Source organism: Chiloscyllium punctatum, chromosome 5, assembly GCF_047496795.1.
Source record: "Chiloscyllium punctatum isolate Juve2018m chromosome 5, sChiPun1.3, whole genome shotgun sequence".
Classification (NCBI taxonomy): Eukaryota; Metazoa; Chordata; class Chondrichthyes; order Orectolobiformes; family Hemiscylliidae; genus Chiloscyllium; species Chiloscyllium punctatum.
This window is the reverse complement of record NC_092743.1, coordinates 14319163-14343625: the sequence shown is the minus strand read 5'-3', so window position 1 is coordinate 14343625 and position 24463 is coordinate 14319163. Positions and strand designations below refer to the sequence as shown.

The window sequence follows — 24463 nt, the reverse complement described above, 5'->3', positions numbered from 1 at the left end:
TCCGGTAACTCATTCTATACACGCGCCACACTCTGTGTGAAAATGTTGTCCCTCAGGTCTCTTTTAAATCCCTCCCACCTTACACCTATGCCCTCCAGTTTTGGACTCCCCCAACCTAGGGAAAAGACCTTGCTTATTTACCCTAACCATGCCCCTTATGATTGTGTAAACATCTTTAAGGTCACTCCTCAGCCTCTGATGCTCCAGGGAAAACAGCCCCAGCCTGTTCAGCCTCTCCCTATAGCTCAAACTCTCCAACCCTGGCAACATCCTTGTAAGTCATTTCTGAACCCTTTCAAATTTCACAGAATCCTTCCTATACCAGGAAGACCAGAATTGCATGCAATATTCCAAAAGTGGCCTAACCAATGCCCTGTACAGCTGCAACATGACCTCCCAACACCTATACTCAATACACTGACCAATAAAGGCAAACATACCAAATGTCTTCTTCACTACCCTGTCTATCTGCGACTCCACTTTCAAGGAATTATGAACCTGCACTCCAAGGTCTCTTTTTTCAGCAACACTCCCCAAGAGCTTACCATTAAGTGTTGTTGGGGTCCTGCTGAACTATTTGGTATTATCATTCTCCCTACTCCACATCCTGTCTCGCAGCAATCAAAATGGACTTTTAGATGGGAAGGACTGCAGAAGGAGGAGAAAGTGAGGGCTGCAGAGGGGGGGGAAGGGTGGGAGAGAGAGATACAGTAGTGAGAGTTTGTTGGCCAATGGTGGTGGGGGATTTGCTTGAGGAGTTGGGGAAAGCACTCCTGCTTATCTCGGCCTACACGCAAAGCTGTAACAAAGCATTTGGGTCTGGCAATTCCTGCCTCAGGACATGGGGAGATGGTGGGAGAATGGGAATGAGAAACTTATCAGCCATGTTTGAATGGTGGAGCAGGCTTGATGGGCTGAATGGCTGAAGTTTTGCTCCTAGATCTTATGGTCTTATGGTTTGAATTCAGGTTTCTCAAATCCTGCAGTGGTTGGCATTGCATTTAAATTACAGCCAACAGTTCAGGATCATACAAGAGTGTAAATTTTCTAATGAATGGACTTCTCACCTGAGTCGGCCACTTCGCACCAAACCTGCTGGGGTTAAACTGGAAGGAGACACAATCTCACCACTTTGGGCTTTGCAAATCTAATGATTTAACCCTTCCATCAGCCTCCTCCTGCCCATCATAGTGGGCATGGGGAGAAGGTAAAGTTAAAAATACCTCACCAGGGTTGATGTACTTGGGAAACTTTCCAAGTGATTCCAGGGATGGTTAAAGGACTTCAGGTAAACTAAAAAAAAACTTCATACACAGTGGAAAGGAATGGAAAATTGAATGGTCTGCTAGCCACTTTGGCTACAATTTGTTTTAAATGGAGTTGGAGAGGTGCTGGATAAGACAGGGGTTAAATACAGCAGGAGAGCATAATGCAGTGAGATAACTCCCTGGGGGAAAAACATCAGCACCAGTTTGATTGGCCGAACAGCCTGTTTCTGTGCTAGATTATGCCAGGGCATTAATTCGCAGTGCAAGCACAAAATATACCTTGTTTTTCGCACTGCAATAAAACTCAAACTGGGAGGAAGTGGGAAAGAGAGAAATCAGAAAATATTATAGCACAAATAGGGGGAGTTTGGCCTATTCTGCTTGTATCGACTCATTGACAGTACATCGGTCATACTCTCCTGCTTCTTCCCTGTTATCCAAAGACTTTCATTTCAACTACATACTCTTTAAATTTTATTGTTGCTTCCACTGCCCTTTCAGGCATTACCTTCCAATCCTAATGGCGTGCTGCATTATGAACCAGATCCTGCGTAGCCCCCCGGTTTATTTAAACTTGCCAGTGCATGTTGTTCCGTAACACTGAACACCCCCTCGTGAGGGTGCCTGCACCATTTCACCTTTAAGGAGATCAACTATGGGTTCTTCAGGCTGTCCATGTAACTCCAGTCCTTAAACCCTGATGAACAGCCTTGGTGCACATGTGGAGATCTTGGCATCCTTTCTAAAGGATGGGACTATAGAAAAGACAAAAAAAACCTGCAGATGCTGGAATCCAAGGTAATTAGGCAGGAGGATGGAAGAACACAGCAAGGCAGGCAGCATCAGGAGGTGGCAAAGTCAACATTTGATGTGTCACCCTTCTTCAGTACTATATAAAAGACTGCAGCTGGGGCTGAACCAGTACCTCATATGGGTTTAAGTTGCTGCTGATTTTCTAACTCTTCAGAAGTGATTTTGGATCAATTAAACCTGACAGAGCTTGGATAGTGAGCTCCTAGAGGAATATTCACAATAAACAAAGGTTAAATCCAGCACATCTTAGCAAGTTTAGTAAATTCAATATTCTTGCTAAGCTTTATATTGCATAACAAAGTTATTGACATAGATGACAGGATTTATACACTGTTGCTTAATATTTAACTTTCCATTGCTTAATTTTTAAACCTTGACAGCAATATTTGGATTATTTTCCATATCCCGTGCCCTGCTTCCTGATAGTTCAATTAACTGGACAAATTTCAACACTTGAGTCAGATCACCAATCCTCTCCCTGCCAACGAATGACGTTTGAATTGCAAATTTACACAGTGGGACCGACACCTGAAAGCCCTTCGTCAAATATCAAACTGAGATGCTCTTTGTAAATCTTTCTATCTGCATTGCACAAAGCGTATGTTTTACCGTGGCTTCTCAGAGAGGTGAGTGCCTCCAAGCTGATTAACAAAGGGTCCTTCAGAGGTTGGGAACATGGCACAGCCTATTACATGTGGTAGCTTACCATCTCATCACAGTCATTGAATCCGAACAGTGTGGAAGCAGGCCATTCAGCCCATCTGAAAAGCATCCCACCCAGAAATTACCTCTACATTTCCCATTGCTATTCCACCCAGACTACACAACTCTGGACTATGGGATAGTTTAGCATGGCCAATCCACCTAACCTGCATCTCTTTGGACTCTGGGAGGAAACCCACACAGACATGGGGAGAATATGCAGTCTTCCTAGACTGGAATCCCTGGTGCTGTGAGGCAGCAGTGTTAATCACTGAACCACCGTGCCACCCTGTTGGGGACATCACAGCTTGAAACCCCTGGGTAATACTTTTGTTTCCGTAAAAGAATGTTATGGGGTTTACCCTGAGGTGCAGTGTAGAGAATGCATAGCTAGGGCAGAATAATCACCTTTTGGACAAGGAGACAAGAACTTGCATTTATATAAGGTCTGAAGTCACATGGCACCAGGTTATAGTCTAACAGGTTTGTTTGAAGACACAAGCTTTCAGAACACTGCTCCTTTGTTAGGTGAAGTGAAGAGAAGGACATAGGCATAGAATTTATAGGCAGAGAGATCAAAATATCTCACAAATGGTGTGAGTGGGGTGTCGACAGGCTGAATATAAGTCTCTGCAGGTGATCAAGAGTGTCAGACAGTGTGAGTAAAGTGTTAACAGCTGAATAGCAAGTGAAGGGATGACCTATAATCTGATTAATTGAGGTCGAGAGATGAAAACAAAAAAATTAAAAATACGGTGGTGCTGGAGACAAACCAAATAGATGGAATAACATGATATGTATAAGAGTCGCATGCCAAGGGTCTATATGCCATGTTACGTGTAACCCCACCATACTGTTCTGTATTTCTGAAACTTTCCTTACTCTCCTGTTTTGACACCATCGCCTTGATAACTTGTTATGATCACTCTACTTTAATTAATTTGTACGGTTTTGGATTACTTGTTACTTTGGTTAGGCCCTAGGCAAGTGACTCCGAAAACTTGTGATTTCAAACCTGCTGGACTATAATCTGGTGTCACGTAACTTCCGACTTTGCTTAGTAAAAGAGTACAGTGTACAGGATGGATCGGATGTTATTATTTTTATGAGGTAAGTATACATTATTGATGCTAATTACATTGGGTGGCTGGAGAGAAACTCCAAGGAACGATGGAAAGGAATGAGTTGTCAAGAAAAAAATAATGATGGCTGTAGTCTCAGGGAAGACAATTCGGTGAAGCCATACTGAGATGTATAAAATAAATGTTAATGGAGCAACCTCAGGCATTACTTCCAGACAAGTCAATTCAATAGTGGAAAAGGAACATTGGATTGCAAAGGCCATACTTTAGTAAACAGGCCATTCAGCCCACAAGCTCCAGGTCCAGTGTTTATGCTCCACTTGAGCTTCTTCCAATGTTTTTGCTTCTAAATTTACCACGGAAATTAGGATTAAAATGATTGTAAATACAATATGCTAAAGTTGGTATGAAATCTTGTACTAAACTGTAGGAGAACAATGATGGCAGAACAATTATTATTTTCTGCACCTATGAAGAAGAGATAATTACATTCATACTGCACCTTTCATGACCCGAGCATGTTACGAAACAAATGGAATATCTTATAAATGTGGCCAATTTTAATGTGTTGCAGCAAAACCAGAGCCATTGTCTTTCCCATATATGTAACACTAACTTCTCATTCCACACACTTCCAGGAGAGAGATACTTACTATTGTACATGGTAACAACAATAACAAATTGTGCATTGATGCTGAACCTTATTTGGTATATATGAGTAGAAAGATGTTGCTACTATTCATACAGACCTGATTTGTTCTACCTTATCACCATCCAGACCTGTGTGACATAATCAGATTTGGTGAAGTTTAATGCAGTCCATACATTAACCCTTTCAGAACCATTCCCTTTAATAAAATTTTTAACATTGTAAAATATCCCCAGGTACTTCAGAAGAGCGATACCATGCAAAATCTGGCACTGACGTATATTTTGGGAGAGGTAGCTAAAATTTTGGTTGGAGAACATAAGAACTAGGAGCAGGAGTAGGCCATCTGGCCCTTTGAGGCTGCTTCGCCAATCAATATGATCATGGCTGATCTTTTTGTCGCCTCAGCTCCACTTACCCCTGCACTCACCGTAACCCTTAATTCCGTTACTGTTCGAAAAATTAACTATTTTAGCTTTAAGAACGCCTACTGAGGAAGCCTCAACTAATTCACTGGGCAGGAAATTCCATCGATTCACAACCCTCTGGGTGAAGAAGTTCCCTCTTAATTCAGTCCTAAATCTGTTCCCTCTAATCTTGAGGCTATGCCCTCTTGTCCAAGTTTCACCTGCCAGTGGAAACATTCTCTCTACTTCGATGTTGTCTATTCCCTTCTTCATTTTATATGTTTTTATAAGATGCCTTCTCATTCTTCTATCATCCCAGTCTACTCAGTCTCTCCTCATAAACCAACACTCTCAACTCCGGAATCAACCTAGTGAACTTTAGATGGGTCAGTTTTTGTCCAATGTGTGTGGGAGGGTTTCCTGACACAGTATGTAGCCGGGCCAACAAGGGGCGAGGCTACACTGGATTTGGTACTGGGTAATGAACCCAGCCAGGTGTTGGATTTGGAGATTATTGAGCACTTTGGTGATAGTGATTTTAGTTTACTTTCGCGATGGAAAGGGATAGGTATATACTGCAGGGCAAGAGTTATAGCTGGGAGAAAGGCAATTATGATGCGATTAGACAAAATTTAGGATGCATAAGGTGGGGAAGGAAACTGCAGGGATGAGCACAATTGAAATGTGGAGCTTATTCATGGAACAGCTACTGCATGTCCTTGATCAGGATGTACCTGTCAGGCAGGGAGGAAGTGGTTGAACGAGGAACCGTGGTTTACTAAAGAAGTTGGATCCCTTGTCAAGCGGAAGAAGGAGGCTTATGTAAAGATGAGATGTGAAGGCTCTGTTAGGGCACTTGAGAGGTACAAGTTAGCCAGGAATGACCTAAAGAGAGAGCTAAGAAGAGCCAGGAGGTGACATGAGAAGTCTTTGGCAGGTAGGATCAAGGAAAACCGTAAAACTTTCTATAGGTATATCAAGAATAAAAGAACGACTAGAGTAAGGTTAGGGCCAGTCAAGGACAGTAGTGGGAAGTTGTGCATAGAGTCAGAGGAGATAGGAGATATGCTAGATGAATATTTTTTGTCAGTATTCACACAGGCAAAAGACAATGTTGTTGATGAGAATTCTAAGATATAGGCTATTATACTAGACAGGATTGAGGTTCATAAGGAGGAAATGTTAGTAATTCTGGAAAGTGTGAAAATAAATAAGTCGCCTGGGCCAGATGGGATTTTTCCTAGGATTCTCTAGGAAGCTAGGGAGGAGATTGCAGAGCCTTTGGCTTTGATCTTTATGTCATCATTGTCTACAGGAATAGTACCAGAAAACTGGACGATTGCAAATGTTGTCCCCTTATTCAGGAAGGAGAGTAGAGACAACTGTGGTAATTATAAACCAGTGAGCCTTACTTTGGTTGTGGGTAAAGTGTTGGAAATGATTATCATCTAGAAAAAAAATTAATTAGCGATAGTCAACATGGTTTTGTGAAGGGCAGGGCATGCCTCACAAACCTTATGGAGTTCTTTGAGAAGGTGACCAAATAGGTGGATGAGAGTAAAGCAGTTGTTGTGGTGTATATGGATTTCAGTAAAGCTTTTGTAAAGGTTCCCCATGAAAGACTATTGCAGAAAATACAGAGGCATGGGGTTGAAGATGATTTAATGGTTTGGATCAGAAATTGGCTAGTTGTAAGAAGACAGAGGGTGGTGGTTGATGGGAAATCTTCATCCTGGAGTTCAGTTACTAGTGGTGTACTGCAAGGATCTGCCTTGGGGCCACTGCTGTTGTCATTTTTATAAATGACCTGGATGAGGGCATAGAAGAATGGGTTAGTAAATGTGCAGATGACACTAAAGTCGGTAGAGTTGTGGATAGTGACCAAGGATGTTGCAGGTTAGAGAGGGACACAGATAAGCTGCAGAGCTGGGTTGAGAGGTGGCAAATGGAATTTAATGTGGAAAAGTATGAGGTGATTCACTTTGGAAGGAGCAACAGGAATACAGAGTACTGGGCTAATGATAAGAGTCTTGTCAGTGTGGAAGAGCAGAGAAATATCAGTCTCGACGTGCATTGATTCCTGAAAGTTTCCATCCAGGTTGATAGGGTTGTTAAGAAAGCGTATGGTGTGTTAGCATTTATTGGTGGAGGGATTGAGTTTTGGAGCCATGAGGTCATGCTTCAGCTGTACAAAACTCTGGTGCCACTGCACTTGGAGTATTGCAAATAGTTCTGGTCGCTGCATTATAGGAAGGATGTGGAAGCTTTGGAAAGGGTACAGAGGAGTTTTACTAGGATGTTGCCTGGTATGGCGGCAAGGTCTTATGAGGAAAGGCTGAAGGACTTGAGGCTGTTTTTGTTCGAGGGAAGAAGGTTGAGAGGTAACTTAATTGAGACATACAAGATGATCAGAGGATTAGATAGGGTGGACAGTGAGAGTCTTTTTCCTCAGATGGTGATGGCTAGCATTAGGGGACATAGCTTTAAATTGAGGGGTGATAGATATAGGACAGATGCCAGAGGTAGGTTCTTTACTCAGAGAGTAGTAAGGGTGTGGAATGCCCTGCCACCAACAGTAGTAGACTTGCCAACTTTAAGGGCATTCAAATGGTCATTGGATAAACATATGCATGATAATGGAATAGTGTAGGATAGATAGGCTTCAGATTGGCTTCACAGGTAGACGCAACATCGAGGGCCGAAGGGTCTGTACTGAGCTGTAATGTTCTATGTTTTATGTCCCTCTGCACCCCTTCCAGTGTCAGTAAATCCTTTCTCAAGTAATGGCCAATGTTTAGTTTGTTCTCATAATCTATGATCAATAAATCTGTTTGGATTTAGCCGTAATATCATCATTGCTCTGAGATAAAACATAGAACACAGAACAGTACAGCACAGGAATAGGCCCTTCGGCCCATGATATTGTGCTGAATGTGATGCCAAGTTAAACTAATGTCTTCTGCCTGCCCATGACCCATATCCCTCCATTCCTTGCTTATCCATGTGCTTATCTAAAAACCCCGTAAACATCTCTATAGTATCTGTCTCCACCACCACCCCACCAGTGTGTTCTAGACTCCTACAACTCTCTGTGGAAAAACCTTGCCCCTCACATTCCCTTTGAACTTTCCCCTCTCACCTGAAATGCATGCCCCTAGTATTAGACATTTCAACTCTGGGAAAAAGATTCTGACTGTCAACCCTAACTATACCTCTCATAATCTTATAACAAGTCTCCTCTCAGCCCTTGCTGCTCCAGAGAAAACAGTTCTAGTTTGTCCAGCCTGTCTTTATAACTCATACCCTCTAATCCAGGCAGCATCCTGGTAAACCTCTTCTGCACCATCTCCAAAGCCACTACATCCTTCCTGTAATTTGGTGGCCAGAATTGAACACAATACTCCAAGTGTACGATTCTAACTGCATAAATCAGGTATACAGCAAACTGGTGAATATGTAACATTCATGAAGTGGTCAGAAGTGTAAGCTGCTACACTGACCAGGCACCATCAGGACCTGAAATTGAAATTTGAATTGCACGGTCTTAGTGGGAAATTGCCATGGGTTACTGTCAGGTGAAGACAAAGGGATAGCCCAGATTCAGGCCCAAATTCATGCTTTTATTTGCTTTCTTGGCGCTGTTAGGATTAAGAGTCATTCAATAGGACCAAAGAAGAAAAGGCCATTTCTGCTGTAGATTCACACCCCCTGCCAACATCAACACCCCCACATTGTCTCAGCTCTCTGAATACAGGTACCTGCAAAACAGCAGTGGTTAGCACTGCTACCTCACAGTGCCAGGGAACCGGGTTCGATCCCAGCCTTGGGCGACTGTCTGTATGGAGTTTTTCACATTCTCCCCGTGTCTGCATGGGTTTCCTCCCACAGTCCAAGGATATGCAGGTTAGGGTGAATTGGCTGTGCTGAATCACCCATAGTGTCCAGGGATGTGCAGGCTAGGTGCATTAGACAGGGGTAAATGTAGAGGCAATAGGGTTGGATACTCTTCGGAGGGTTGTTGTGCCAAATGGCCTGTTTCCACACAGTAGGGATTCTATGATAACTCCTAAAGCTGATCCTGCCCTGCATGGAATGTGTTGTTCGGGTCTTTCTGGGTCAGGTCATTTTCCTCTGCCTCTTGCTGACTTCGCCCCCAGACTGACAGCCAGTCGGTTCTTATTCTGTTGTCGATGGATGTGAAATAAGCTGAATCCTCTCAGGAAAATCAATGTTTGTGAACAGAAAATAGACCGTAGAATCCAATAACTCCTTTATGCTGAAAAGGTTTTGAGGAGAGTTTAAATCCTGCAAGGTGGAGCAAATAAAGATAAACTATTTCTGATAGCTAAAGAGTGAATGACTGGGGTAGGGGGACATGATTATCTCAAGATTTAGTGGCCACATGAGAAAAAAAAACATTTTACACAATGAGTGGTTAAAATTTAGAATGAGTTGCCTGATAGAGTGACAGCTAGAGATTCAATAGTAACTTTCAAAAGGGAATTAGTTAATTATTTAATGGAGTTAAAATTACAGGGATATGGGCAAAAGAATGGTAAAATATTGATGTTCGCTGGAAGAGTCAGCACAGTTTCTAAGGTTTCTTTCTGTGTTTTCTAAACTGATTCTAACAATACTCCTTTAAATGCCACAGAAAGGTCTGCAGTTATCATAAATATTGAATTTGAACTTTAAACATGCAGGAGTGCATCAATAATCTCCTTTCCCATTGGTTCTGAAGAGCTGTGGTTTCTGGAAATAAAAAGCCTCAGTTGAATCCAGACGTCTGGGAAATGTATGGGGAATTTGTGTGGAAAAGTTGTTAGTATAATATGAACACAGATTGTAAAAAATAATTTTTTCCTCTGATTTCAGCAGTTTATTACAGGGATTACGTGAGACCAAAGTCTAAATAGCTGCACATTAGCTCAGGCTATTTACTCCCGAGTCTCCGATCTGCTGAAGAAGTTGAGGGAGGAAGATGCAGAATAAAATTTGCATCCATCATGATGATGGGCAGGATGATGGCTCAGTGGTTAGCCACAAGTGACTGTCTGTGTGGAATTTGCACATTCTCTTTGTCTCTGGGTGCTTGGGTTTCCTCCCACAGTCCAAAGATGTGCAGGTTAGGTGGATTGGCCATGCTAAATTGCCCATTGTGTCCAGGGATGTGCAGGCTGGGTGGATTAGCCATGGGAAATGCAGGGATATGGCAGCCCTGGGTGGGATGCTCTTTGGAAGGCTGGTGTGTAGTTAACGGACTGCATTGCCTGCTTCCTCATTGTAGGGATTCTATGATGAAGGAGTCTGTGTCCCATCTTTCAGAGTATCTTGTCTATCATATTCCTTTTAGAGAATGTAAGCTGTTTAGTAAAAGAACACAGTACTCTGGTCTCAATGTGCCTTCTTGGTAACCTGTCCCATGCTTTTTGTTTCTTGTCACCTGCCTGTAACTCCTCCCTCCTTTTCTGCTGTTTTTTTGCCATATTCTGTATCCCAAATGATGGTTCCAAAGTCTATAGATGAACCAGATGTAGGATTAGTGGTGCTGGAAGAGCACAGCAGTTCAGGCAGCATCCGAGGAGCAGTAAAATCGACGTTTCGGGCAAAAGCCCTTCATCAGGAACGTCGATTTTACTGCTCCCTGTTTGCTGCCTGAACTGCTGTGCTCTTCCAGCACCACTAATCCAAAATCTGGTTTCCAGCATCTGCAGTCATTGTTTTTACCTCGTTGATATGAACCAGATGTATCACTGTCTCAGTGCTGTTTTAAACCCTCAAATGTACTTCTTTACAAGCACACAAAAGCATAGAACCATAGAAAGGATAAACAGAAGGGGGCTATTTGGCCCATCTTGTCCATTTTGACCCCAAGACTCCCAGGTATCCTTTCCAATCCTATCTTCCTGCACTAAGCCCACTGCCTTGCAGCTTACAGCACTTAAGGTACAGATGCAGGTACTTTTTAAGAGGGTTGTGGTCTCCGCCTTCACCACAAATTCAGGCAGCGTATTTCTGACACCCACCAGATGTTTTTCCTCATTAATCCTTTTGCCGCTTACCTTTAATCTATGAGGTTTTTGAACTCTCTGCCAAAGGAAACAGGTTCCTTCTGCCTGTCTCTATCCCTCACAGTTTTGCACGCCTCAATCATGTCATCCCTCAGCCTTCTCTGTTCCAAGGAAAACAACTCCAGCCTCTCCAATCTCTCCTTGTAGCTACAATTCTCCAGCCCTGGCTCTATTCTAGTAAATCTTCTCTGTACTGCCTCCTGAGCAATTACTTCCTTCCTGTAATGTGGTGACCAGAACTCACACTATACTCCAGTTGTGGCTCACTAGTGTCTTATCCAGTTTTATCATTACATCCCTACTTTTGTATACTACGCCTTGGAGAAAAAGTGAGGACTGCAGATGCTGGAGAGTCAGAGTCGAAAAGTGTGGCACCGGAAAAGCACAGCCAGGCAGGCAGCATCCGAAGAGCAGGAGTTTTGACATTTCTGGCATAAGCCCTTCATCAGGAATGTGGGGATGGGGGGTAGGAAAAGGGGGGTCAGAGATAAATAGGAGGTAGGGGTGTGGGGCTGGGGCTGGGGGGAACGAGGTTGGGAAGGCAATAGTAGCTGCAGGTGAGGGTGATTGTGATAGGTCGGAGGGGAGGATGATGCAGATAGGGGTAAGGAAGATGGACACATGGGGCAGGACAAGAGGGTGGTGCCAAGTTGGAGGAGTGGGTCTGGGATGAGGTAGGGGGAGGGGAGATAAGGAAACTGGTGAAGGTGATGTTGATGTCATGTGGTTGAAGGACCCCAAGGTGGAAGACGAGGTGTTCTTCCTCCAGGCGTTGGGTGGCTAGGAATTGGCGGTGGAGGAGGCCCAGGGCTCGCATGTCCTTGGCAGAGTGGGAAGGGGAGTTGAAGTGATTGGCCACTGGGCAGAGGGATTGTTTAGTACGTGTGTCTCAGAGATGGTCCCTGAAATGCTTCGCAGGTTGGCGTCCTGTCTCCCCGATGTACAGTAGACCACATCGAGAGCAACTGAAACAGTAGATGAGCTAGGTGGATGTGCAGGAAAATCTCTGCAGGGGAAGGATCCTTTGGGGCCTTTGCCTCTCCCAATGAAGGAGAGCATTATATGTGCCTTCTTTACAACCTTATCTACTTGTACTGCTACCTTTAGGGACTAATGTACTCACCCATCAAGATCTCTCACTTCTTCACCCCTGTTTAGACTTATTTCTGTAAGGTTAACCATTTCTGCTCCTGCATCTGCTCTGTCACCCTTGTATGTGCTTTTTACAGGGTTCAACAGTGCAGATGCAAGAAGGAGGTTTCCTTGGTTGTGGGGGAAATGAGGTACGGTGGTTCTCGGACGAGTCTCGGAATAATGGGTAGGTCATTTTGGACTGAGATGGGGAGGAATTTATTCACTCAGAGGGTGATAAATCTTTAGAAATCTCAATCCTGAAGGGTTGTGGACTATCAGTCATTGAGTGTAGTCAGGATAGAGATTGATAGATATGTAGGATCAAGGGATATGGGAGTAACATGGGAATGTGGTGCTGAGTGAATTGTGTATGGTGGTATTGAGTAGGCTCAAGGGACCAAATAGCCATCCCTTAGGTTACATTCAGACTTGATTATTCCACCACTCTCCTGGTCAGCCTTCCATCTTCCACCTCCCCCAAAAGCCAGAGCATGTTTGAAATTCTGTTCCTTAACCTAAAATTTTAAAAGTTCCCAACTTTGTGTTTAAAGCTCCTTATAGCTTCCCTCCTGATCTTTGTCTAGTCACCCCCAGCCCTCCAAGATCTCTGGCCAGTGGCATACTCCCATTTCCTGCCTCCCCTCAGTGTACTGATGCCTTCATCTACCTGGGACTATGTTTCATGATGGAAACCTGTCCACAATTCTCTCCGGCAGTAAGATGCTCCTTTGAACAAGGATTTAGTCAACTATCCAAAGTATGTCTCCTTTGGCTTGGATTTGCCTGATTATGTTCCTGTGTAGTGTCTACATTTTGCTCAGCTACAAACACTATTTTAATAACATTGAATTAAACACTGCTATCAGCCTTGGTTCTCATATGCAACAAATGGAGCTCAAGTGTATCAGTAGTAATTTTCATCCCTGATAATAATTGTATTTTTGATCTTACATTGCCACACTATTATTGGATGGCATTATCTCTAATGAAAGGTGCTTTTATTCAATTTCCAGGTCTCTGCAACCCTTAGTTTCTTATTTAACAAAAAAAAAATTAAGGGGCAAGTCCAAAATTTAGTACTTAACAGAGTTAATTTGAGTTGTGTAATTTGGTGATGTGTGTTGGTGGTAAGATACTTGCTGTGGCTTTTCTCTATATTACCAAACTGTTGGCGTGGGCTAGTTTTCTCTGGCCATCCTCCCTCACTCTGAATCTCATTCGAGTTTGCAAATCAAGGAGTTGAATTTTCCTACCTTACCCCTTTTGAATCTTTGTTAATTCTAATTGGAAGATAACATGTAACATATTAATGTTTGCTCTTTCTGATTTGTGAGGAACAACTTCAATGTAGTTTGAGCAGGGTATATTAAAGGTCTTTTTAATAGAGTGTGTCTTGAGTAACTACCTTGGTGATAACTGAATACATTGCTAAGCTTAAACAAGTCTGATGAAAGTTGACATGTTATTATAATTGTTTTGGGTTTTAAGCAGAGTTTTTTTTTAGTTTTGTGACAGTGAACTTGTTTATTTAAGGTCAAAAACATTCTTTTTAGCGTTACGTCAAAATAGCACATGCAAGAGATCACGCAGTTTAAGCTAAATTACAATACAAGCTACCTTGGAAGATAATGGCTGAAAGGTTAACCCTGAGCTTTTCTTAGAATTCAGTGAAAAACGTCAGTGTGTCATAAGGATGAGACATTAATGAAGTGAGTCACATCTGGTAAATGTACAGCAATTTGTCAAAAGGACATCTCTTGCAGCCTTGTCAGTTGAGTTCAGAAATTTTACAGAGAGGATTAGCAGCGCCCCATCGTTGGCTGTGATTATTGGCACCAGCAAATGCACGCTGCGTGACATTTCAAGCCGTGAATGTGCATTTAAATCAGTTTCGGTTGGCCTGGGAAGAGGGGATGGTTGGAACCTAGGAGGAGGGGAATGGCGTATTGGAACCTGGGAGGAAAGGGGAATTGGGATCTGGGGGGAGGGATGAATCGGAACCCTGAATGGGGGGAGCAGGAGAAGGTATGGGAGAACCGTGGGGCAGGGAGGGGTGAGTGGGAAAGGCGGGGTGTTTGTTTCGGGAGAGGGGTGAACGGGCATGGAGGGAATTTAGAGGAGGAGGGATTTCAGGAGGAGGGTCTCTCCCTGCAACTGTCATTGTCCAACCTACAACCTCTTTTCTCTCTTCCCATGTCTTGATTCTCCGCCACTGTACCCTGTTTCAAAAGCACATACACTTTAATGCATGTGTGCAGTGTGATACTTGCATGTGAAGACACATGTATGTGGTGATGGTGGGTCTGGATTCATGAACATGCGAGTCTGCATCAGTGCACATTTTTAGCAGTTGTGGATGTCTGGAAACATGGGGGCTGAGTATCTCTAAAGGATGTTGCCTAGAAAAACAATTGAATCTTTCTTTCCACTGTTTGTTGGTAAGAACTTTACAAGTTGCTATATAGGAGAATGTGAAGACTGCAGATGCTGGAGATCAGAGTTGAGACTGTGGTGCTGGAAAAGCACAGCAGGTCACGTAGCATCTGAGGAGCAGGAGAATTGACATTTTGGGCATAAGCCCTTCATCAGGAATGAGGCTTGTGGGCCAGAGGCTGAGAGATAAATGGGAGAGGGTGGGGATGGGGTGGGGGGGAAGGTAGCTGAGAAAGCGATAGGTGGATGAAGGTGAGAGAGAAAGTAATAGGTCAGAGAGGGGAGTGATGGACAGGTCAGGAGGGCAGTGCCGAGTTGGAGTCTTGGGACTGGGATAATGTGGGGGGAGGGGAAATGAGGAAGCTGTTGAAATCCACATTTATCTCATGTGGTTGCACGGTCCCATGGCAGAATATGAGGCATTCTTCCTCCAGGTGTCAGTGGTAACAGTTGTTACATAGATAGTTTTGTTTTTTTACTATTTGTTTGTTTAATGAATTAATAAACTAAGATTACATTGGCAGCTTCTTGTGAATACATTCAGTGAGCGACCTCCATGGTAACCAAATTACAAGAACAAAACGTTGATCTATCAAGCCACGTTTCACTCTGGGATCTGAATTCTACCCATCAGCTGGGATTACAGTGAAATGAACCATGTTAGGGATGTTAGAGGTCTGAGTTGTGTACAGGAATATAAAGAACAATAAAGAAATAAAACTAGGAAGTGTTGGTTTTCATAGTGTAAAACCCATCATTTTTTCACCTCTGTCTTCAGTCCTGAAGAAGAGTCATATTGGACTCAAGGTTTCCACTCTCCACAGACACTGTCAGACCTGTAGCATCCAGCACTGATAGTTTATTCATTTGAGATTTCCATCATCATCAATATTTTGCTTTTGTTTTAATAAGAACAATCAAGAGTTGCACTGATCTTTCAAAATCACAATACTTCTTGAAAAGTTGTCACTGATGTGCAGGAGACGTGACGGCTAGTTTGTGTACTGCAAGATCTAAAGCCACAATGTGTTAATGACCAGATCAAACACTCTTAGTGATGTGCGCAGATCTTTGAGTATAGTTATGTTGAGATTGGACAGGACGTTTGTGAGGACTCTTCTGGTGTATCATTCTGGTTGGCCTGTCATAGGAAGAATACTATTAAACTGGAGATGCTCCAGCAAAAAAAATCACCAGGATGTTGCTGGGAATGGAGGATTTGAGATATAAAAATAGATTGGAATGACTGGGACTTCTTTCACTGGAGCGTAGGAGATTGAGAGGGTCACCTTATTGAGGTTTATAAGATCATGAGGGGCATAGATAAGATGAATAGCAATGGTCTTTTCCCTAGAGTGGGGGAGTTCAAAACTAGAGAGCTTATTTTTAAGTTGAGAAGAGGTCCAGTGACTACTGGTCAGAAAGTCCATAAAAGCACTTTGGGATCTCCTGAAGTTGTGCAAGGCCCCGTATAAATGGGCATCTTTCAGGACATGACGGGCAAGGTTTTTTACACAGAGAGTGGAATGAACTGCCAGAGGAAGTGATGGATGCAGGCACAGTTGCAACATTTAAAAGACATTTGGATGAGTTCATGAATAGGAGGGATATGGGCCAAGCACAGGCAGGTCGGACTTGTTTAGTTTGGGAACATGGTTCGTGTGCACTGAAGAGTCTATTTCCATGCTGTAAGATTCTATAACTGAGCACCATTACCTGGTATCAATTCCTTGCTTCCCCCCCCCCTTACCTCACACTCTATTTCTCTCTAAATAACCATTCAATACCCCTCTTGAATGTCTCAATTGAACCTGCTTCCAGACATTACATTCCAAACCTGAACTACACGCTGTGTGAAAGAAAAGAGACAAAAGGTTGAAACTGCCCATATTTGGCTGTGTCTGTTTTAGGAAGTTTCATTGAGGGTTTCCCTGTGCCAGTCACGGCCACTTTCCTCACACACCCTTCCACTGCTCCCATCATTAATTATGAATCCTACCTCCCAGTGCCATGCTTATGCTATTTGGTGGTCAGTGGTGATGAAAGTGTTTGCCACAGAAGCTGGCATCTTCTGGAATTGTCCTGTTCATCTTGAAGATCATTCTTATAACCTTAAACACATTCGGCTGCCAATGTACTTTCAGCAAGCAAAAATAAAAGTTTAATGCACCACAGAGAAAACACAATCTTTATTACACTAAACAAAAACCATAGGTCGTTCTGCTGTAAAGTGACTGTTGTGATCCCCTGCAACTTCACACTCCAGAAAATTGCGCTACGGAAAACTGCGATAGAAAGTCACACTGTAGAAGATCACTATAGAAAATCGCTATTCCCGCTCAGTAGAAAGTTTGCTTTATCCAAACAAGGTCCACAATTTGGCAATCACGTTAGAGCCAACTTGTGCTGACAAAATGCACATTATAGCAGAAATGAAGAGCTTAAGCTCAAAACTTCAATTCTCCTGCTCCTCAGATGCTGCCTGACCTTCTGTGCCTCTCTAGCACCACAGTCTTGACTCTGATCTCCAGCATCTGCAGTCCTCACTTTCTCCTGGTTATAGCAGAACGGCCTGTGTTGGAACAATCTCTTCATATCAGAAAGAAAGATTTATCTTCTTTACCCCGGCAGAAGGGTATCTGTAAATACCCTTACAGATATTTAGTGAAGAGGTTTTTACTTCTATCTCTGTAATAAATCTTGCTCAGTTGCTATGGTAATAATTAGTTTGCTATCAGCAAATTTCTGCACATTCATGAAATACGAATTTCTCCAGTTCATGTCTCTCCCCAAGATCCTTAAAAGAAGCTGCTAATCTTGCTCATTATTACTCAACATGGGTTCCTTAGATTCCTGTCTTCAACCGTCCTGTAGGTTGTCTTTATCTCTGACAGTACCTTCTCCCTTTGGAGTTTTTCTAAGCAGTTCAGGGTTTCTTCCCAGCCCTGGCTGCCTGGAGATTGCTCATACCGGCACCTCTGCTGTTCTGGATCTCTCTGTCCCTCTGAAATGAACCTGATTCTGCAGCTGGTGCTCTCTGAGTTGCTCAAAACTGAAATTGGCCAACAATTAGTTCCCCAGATGGAATTTGGTCATTTAAGTGACATCAGTGCTCCAAATTACTGACTGAGCTTTTGGAAAAAGTCAGGCCTTCACAAAACTGAAAACAAATAAAAAAATCAAGCTTTCCTTCATTTTAGTGCTCAAATAATAATAGCCTATTATAGAATCATGGAAATAAAAACAGGAGTAGGTTATTCAGCCCACTGAGCTAGCTCCACTGGGAGAAAGTGAGGACTGCAGATGCTGGGGATCAGAGCTTAAAAATGTGTTGCTGGAAAAGCGCAGCAGGTCAGGCAGCATCCAAGGAGCAGGAGAATCGACGTTTGAAGAAGGGCTTATGCCCGAAACGTCGATTCTCCTTCTCCTTTGATGCTGCCTGATCTGCTGCGCTTTTCCAGCAACACATCTCTAGCTCCATTGTTCAACACGATCCTAATTGATCCTTTATCTCAGCCGATGAACCTTCATAACAATTTACACAGCTTGATTTACCACTTTGGAGATTTGAGAACTGTGTTTGATTGCGAGATCAAGGTGTGGAACAATAACCTCTTTTATACATCATTTTTAAGGGCTTCAAATGGAGTGAGAACAATGATCTTGCAGCAATTTTGAGTCCGAAGATCCAGTTGCCTACGTCACAGTTTCAAGGAGAGAAATGTCCAATCTGGAATCCATAAATATGAGAGGGTCACATATAAATCGAGAATTCAGAGAAACTTTTTCAGCAGAGTGTGGTTGGAGTGCGGAACCTGACATCAGTTGGAGCAATTCAGGTGAATAACATATGCATACTTCAGGAAAACTACTTTAAAAGACATGAGGAATGAAATGATACTTTGTGTTAGGAGGAGAGACTGGATAGACTGGGACTGTTTTCAGGCAAAAGTGAGGACTGCAGATGCTGGATCTGTGGCCGAACATTTCAACTCCCCCTCCCACTCTGCTGAGGACATGCAGGTCCTGGACCTCCTCCACCGCCACTCCCTCAGCACCCGACTCCTGGAGGAAGAATGGCTTATTGTCTGCCTCGGAACCCTTCAACCCTAGGGCATCAATGTGGACTTCACCAGTTTCCTCATTTCCCCTCCCCCCCACCTGACCCCAGATCCAAACCTCCAGCTCAGCACTGTCCTCATGACCTGTCACACCTGCCAATCTTCCTTCCTACCTATCTGCTCCACCCTCTCTGACCTATAACCTTTACCCCTTCCTCCATCCACCTATTGCACTCTCAACTACCTTCTCCCCAGCCCCACCCCTCTCCCATTTATCTCTCCACCCCCGAGGCTTCCAGTCTCATTCCTGATGAATGGCTCCTGCCCCGAAACGTCAGTTTTCCTGCTCCTCGGATGCTGCCTGACCTGCTGTGCTTTTCCAGCACCACTCTCATGTGGGACTGTTTTCACTAAAGTGTAGGAAGTTGAGGGGTCACCTTTATAGAGGTTTATAAAATCATGAGGGGTATAGATAAGGCGAATGGTAGGTGGGGGAGTTTAACACTGGGGAGGGCATAAAGGAGAAGGATTTAAAAAAGACATGAGGGGCACAGGCAGCAGCTCATCTGTGGAATAAACTTCCAGAGGAATTGGTGGATGCAGGTGCAGTTACAACATTTAAGGGACATTTAGATAAGTTCATGAAGAAGAAATGTTTGGAGGATTATGGGCCAAGCACAGGAAGGTGGGATGAGTTTAATTTGGGATTATGGTCGGCATGGACTGGTTGGACCGAAGGGTCTGCTTCCATGCTGTATGACTGTACGACTGATACAAAATGAAGAGAGATGGGCCGAATGGCCTATTTCTGAAATATATGCTCTGGGCAGTTGTATGTGATAGAGGGAAAGCTGTACACCTGGTTAGAAGGTGCAATGATGAGGATACTACGTTTGATCAGGCTTAGTGCAGCCGAATATATTCATTGACAAATCGCACAGTGCAGAAAACCTCCCTGAGGAACGTGGCAATAGGGATTTGCAATTGTTGACTTTCAGCAAACCTCTTGCGACAGAGCCCCAGATAACAGCAGCAGTTTTTCTTTCTGAATGTAACTGTGATGCCAAGGTGAAAGGGTCAGGCACCAAGGCTGGAGAGGGAGTGGGTGGTAGAAACAGAGAAATGTTATAAATCAGGAAACTGGAGACATCTACCGTGCATTTTAAAAGCCAAGAGATTCCTAGCGGAAGGTCAGAAACAAGAAGATAAGGACGTAAATGCATTTGAATTCACAGGGGAAACAAATGGATCAAGGAGGATGCAGGCTACGTTCTGATTGCAACATAGTGAGGACACAGTGTGAAGGAAAGGAACCACATGACTTTTTTTATATTCATTTGTGAGATGTGGGTGTCACTGGCTAGGACAGCATTTATTGCCCGTTCCTTGATTGTCCATGGGGCAGTTAAGAGCCAACCACATCTAGCCAAACCAGGTTAGAATTGCAATTTCCTTCCATAAAAGGCATTAGTGAACCAGATGGGTTTGTTCCTGACAATCAACAATGGATTCATGGTCATCATGGTCATCATGAGACTCTTAATTCTAGTTTTTTTTTAAACAAGAAAGTTGAATTCAAACACCACCTCTTGTCACAACAGGATTTGAACCTGGGCCCTCAGGGCATTACCAGAGCATTTGGGTTATTAGTTTATCACCAATACCATTAGGCCATTCCCTTCCTTTACAGAGATTGTATTGCAGGGAATAAGAACTGTTAGTTTGGATGTGGGTGTTAACTGTACATTTCCAGCACACACAGCCTAATAAAGAGTTAGTCAATCTTTAAGGTCCAGGTATTGAAAGTATGGGAGACAGAACATTCAGAGGTTTTAAATGAATGTGTAGTTCCCAATGTATATAAAGAAAGATGTGCATTTATGTAGGGCCTTCCACAACTTCAGGAGATCCCAAAGTGCTTGTATAGACTTTCCGAATAGCAGCCACTGGACCTCTCCAACTCCATCAATGGTGACTGACTCAACACTGACATTTTTTGCAAACCCACCGGCTCCCACAGCTACCTGGATTACACTTCCTCCCACCCTGCCTCCTGCAAATATGCCATCCCGCATTCCCAATTCATCTGCCTCTGTCGCATCTGTTCCCAGGAGGACCAGTTCCACCACAGAACACACCAGAAGGCCTCCTTCTTTAAAGACTGCAATTTCCCCTCCCACGCGGTTAATGATACGCTCCAGCACATCTCATCTACTTCCCACACCTCCACCCTTGAACCCCAACCCTCCAACCGCAACAAGAACTCCCGTGGTTCTCACCTTCCACCCCACCAACCTCCACACATATCGCATCATTCTCTGCCATTTCTGTCACCTACAAACAGACCCTACCACCAGAGATTTATTTCTCTCCCCACTCCTATCCGCTTTCCATAAAGACAGTTCCCTCCATGACTACCTGGTCAGGTCCATTCGCCCCAACAACCCACCCTCCCCTTCCGGCACCTTCCCCTGCCACCTCAGGAATTGCAAAATCTGTGCCCACAACTCCTCCCTCACCTCCATCCAAGGTCCCAAAGGAGCCTTCCACATCCATCAAAGTTTCACATGCACTTCCACACATGTCATTTACTGTATCTGTTGCTCCTGATGCGGTCTCCTCTACATTGGGGAGACAGGATGCCTACTCGCAGAACGCTTTAGGGACACCCGCACCAATCAATCCCACCGCCCTGTGGCCGAACACTTCAACTCTCCCTCCCACTCTGCCGAGGACCTGGGCCTCCTCCATCGCCACTCCCTTACCACCCGACGCCAGGAGGAAGAATGTCTCATCTTCTGCTTCAGGATCTTCCAACCCCGTGGCATCAATGTAGATTTCACCAGTTTCCTAATTTTCCCTCCTTACCCCAGTTCCAACCTTCCAGCTCAGCACCGTCCTCAAGACCCGTCCCATTGGTCCATCCAGGTAAAAACAAGGACTGCAGATGATATGAAGGGCTTTTGCCCGAAACGTCGATATGAAGGGCTTTTGCCCGAAATGTCAATTTTCCTGCTCCTCGGATGCTGCCTGACCTGCTGTGCTTTTCCAGCACCACTCTAATCTAGACTCCCATCGGTCCATCTTCCTTCCCATCTATCTGCACCACCCTGCCCTCCGACCTATTACCTTTACCCCCACCTCCATCCACCTATTGCACTCTCAACTATCTTCCCCCCCCAACCCCACCCCCTCCCATTTATCTCTCCACCCCAGCCTCATTCCTGATGAAGGACTTCTGTCTGAAACATCGATTTCCCTGCTCCTCAGATGCTGCCTGACCAGCTGTGCTTTTCCAGCACCACACTTTTGACACTAATATGACAGCAGCCAATTTGCACATGGAAAGAACCCAAAAACAGCAAGTGTGATTAGTGACCAGATAAACGTGCTTTCAGCGTTTTGCTGAACAGACACTGAGATAGCCAGCATCCAACGAGCAGCGATGGATGCTGCCTGAACTGCTGTGCTCTTCCAGCACCACTAATCCAGTATTTGGTTTTCAGCATCTGCAGTCATTGTTTTTACCACTGAGATAGCCAGCACATGGCTTCTTCTAAAAAAAAAGCACTACTGAATATTTCACGTCCAGCTGACCGTCCAGAGAAAATACTGGTTTAAAGTCTTGTGCTGTTACCTAGCATTATTTCACCTGTTGTAAGAGTTGACAATATTAAAGAGAGAGCTGCAGAATTCTTTTGCATAACAGAAACAGAAGCTGATCCTAAACGCTCACAGCAGCTGAGCAAAAACCCATATAAATCCATTTGTCACGTTCGCTCAGAGCTAAATATTCAGCAACGGAAGTTTCATGGAAATTCCCTGTACCATTGTAACACAATATTCTGAAAGTTTCTGTTGAACCTTTTGATGAACTGGAACTCGAGGATGAAACAAATGCAAGTTTACATCTAAGTGGGAATAAATGGGCACGTGGCGTGGGCTAACTGCTTTGTACTGATCAAGCTGCATCTGAAAAAAGACTGAACAAACAACAACACTCTTCAGAGCAGAAAATGTGCTGAGGATAACATTGACTTGTAGAACAACATATAAAGGTCTCAATTTCCAGTTGCAACTGATTCATTTCCATCCTTGAAGCTACCAGAGATTTCTTAGAAATAAAAGGAAAAAAAAAACTTAAGTACCTCACAAAGTGTCGTTGAAATTGTTTTGCTCTTTAGCTGTTTTCACTGGTGACCTTCTTTGGAGAGATTATTTCCAAGTGCTGTTCTGTGATGTGAACACTGGAGGCTAAGCTGTGTTCTCCCACAATGGAAAAGTGAACTGACCTTTAAACATTAGCTGCATTCAGAAGCCAAGTGAGACCAGATGACGTTTTATGTAATTTGATGCGATTTATAAATGATGAGGGGCTGTATATTTCAACCCTTCCTCTGCCTGAGCTCAGCAGACCTTGGAAATTCATATCCTTCTCTATGTTTTACTGAGAGCCAATAAAACCATCAACATACCAAAAAACAAACAAGGCACTGACGATCAGTTCTCTGAATCGTCTGATTCAACTCCACTTTTGACAAAAAAAATGACTAAATGTACTCAAATTACTTCGGAATTGTAAAAGTAAGAAACTGCAGCTGAAGTAAAATTGATTTGAGATTTCCAGCAGTCCTAGTTCATTGCTTTTGGTGTGCTGCTTTGTTCACTGTCAAGTTTTTTCCAGCATTGCCTTGAGGAAATGAATGTTTGCTGTTGTTGTATGTTTTTAAGGCAAAGATAGATGGATCTTTGAGCACTAAGGGAATTAAGGGTTAGAGTGAGCAGGCAAGCAAGTGGAACTGAGTCCATGAAAAGATCAGCCACGATCTTATTAAATGGCGGAGCGGGCTTGACAAGCCAGATGGAGTACTCCTGCTCCTATTTCTTTCTGATGTCCTAAGTGCCACTCTTCCTTGCACTGGCATTTCCATATTCGAAGGAATAATCTTTGATCCCAGCAACTTTCTACCTTTTCTTCAAACTTGTCCAACTTCATGCTTTTCCATTTTCCTCCATATATGTGGCCAACTTTCTACCAAACCTTGACTACCCTGTTTGCTCTTGCACAATAAAACCTTTTGTCATTTGAATCATTCTTGTCCTCCAACAACAAAGATCCTCCCTTTTGTTCTTTTCCACACCATTTGACATTTGGCTCACTCAAAACTTACTAACTTTTCCCAGTTGTGATATGTGGTGATTGGAACCAGGTGGATCTTATTGACTATGAGATCCCTGCTCTGGGCTGTTAACCTGGTGCAGTCAGAGAGCCCTGGCTGATCGATGCAAATAGGGGATTCTGAGAATCTCCTGACTTCGGGGACTGACTGATCTGGCTGGTCACAGCCAATTTTCTGTGCACATCTAAATAAAGGGCAACTTGGTGACAAGCTGCCGGCCTCAGTGCAGTTATTTCACGATGATGAATCATTGACTTGAAACATTAACACTGCTTCAATCGCCACAGCTGCAGCAAGACCTAGAGCCATTTCCTGCCTCCACTGTGAAATGACGTGGTCGCACAGCGTTCCAGCATGTTTCCTATTCTTGAGGTCAAGGTGGTATGGCAAAAATACTGGGGTTAAAGTCTACCCCTGAATGTTTGGTTTGCACTGAGGCAGTGATGCTGTGAAAGGAGATGTACCGAACTTATTGTTCCACTGATGCTGCACCGGCTTTTTACCTCTTAAAACACACCAGCGAAATCCATATGACCTTATGTTTATTTGCCTTGTTAAATAATCATAGAATTTACAGCACAGGAACAAGCCATTTGGTGCAATTGATCCACACCATTGTTTGAACCCTACATGAATCCTTTGTGCTGTCTTCCCCAGGTGACC

The 24463-nt window shown here is 43.7% G+C and overlaps 1 protein-coding gene across 2 annotated transcripts in view; it reads right to left on the bottom strand.

Annotated features, from left to right (window-relative positions):
• LOC140476890 (melanocortin receptor 5-like) overlaps positions 1-22887 on the bottom strand; it is a 101126-nt gene extending 78239 nt beyond the window's left edge. For both annotated transcript variants that reach the window (XM_072569784.1, XM_072569786.1), the window contains exon 1: positions 22769-22887. The gene's annotated coding sequence lies outside the window, so the exon portion shown is untranslated. The remainder of the gene's footprint in view (positions 1-22768) is intronic.
• Positions 22888-24463: the final 1576 nt, after the last annotated feature.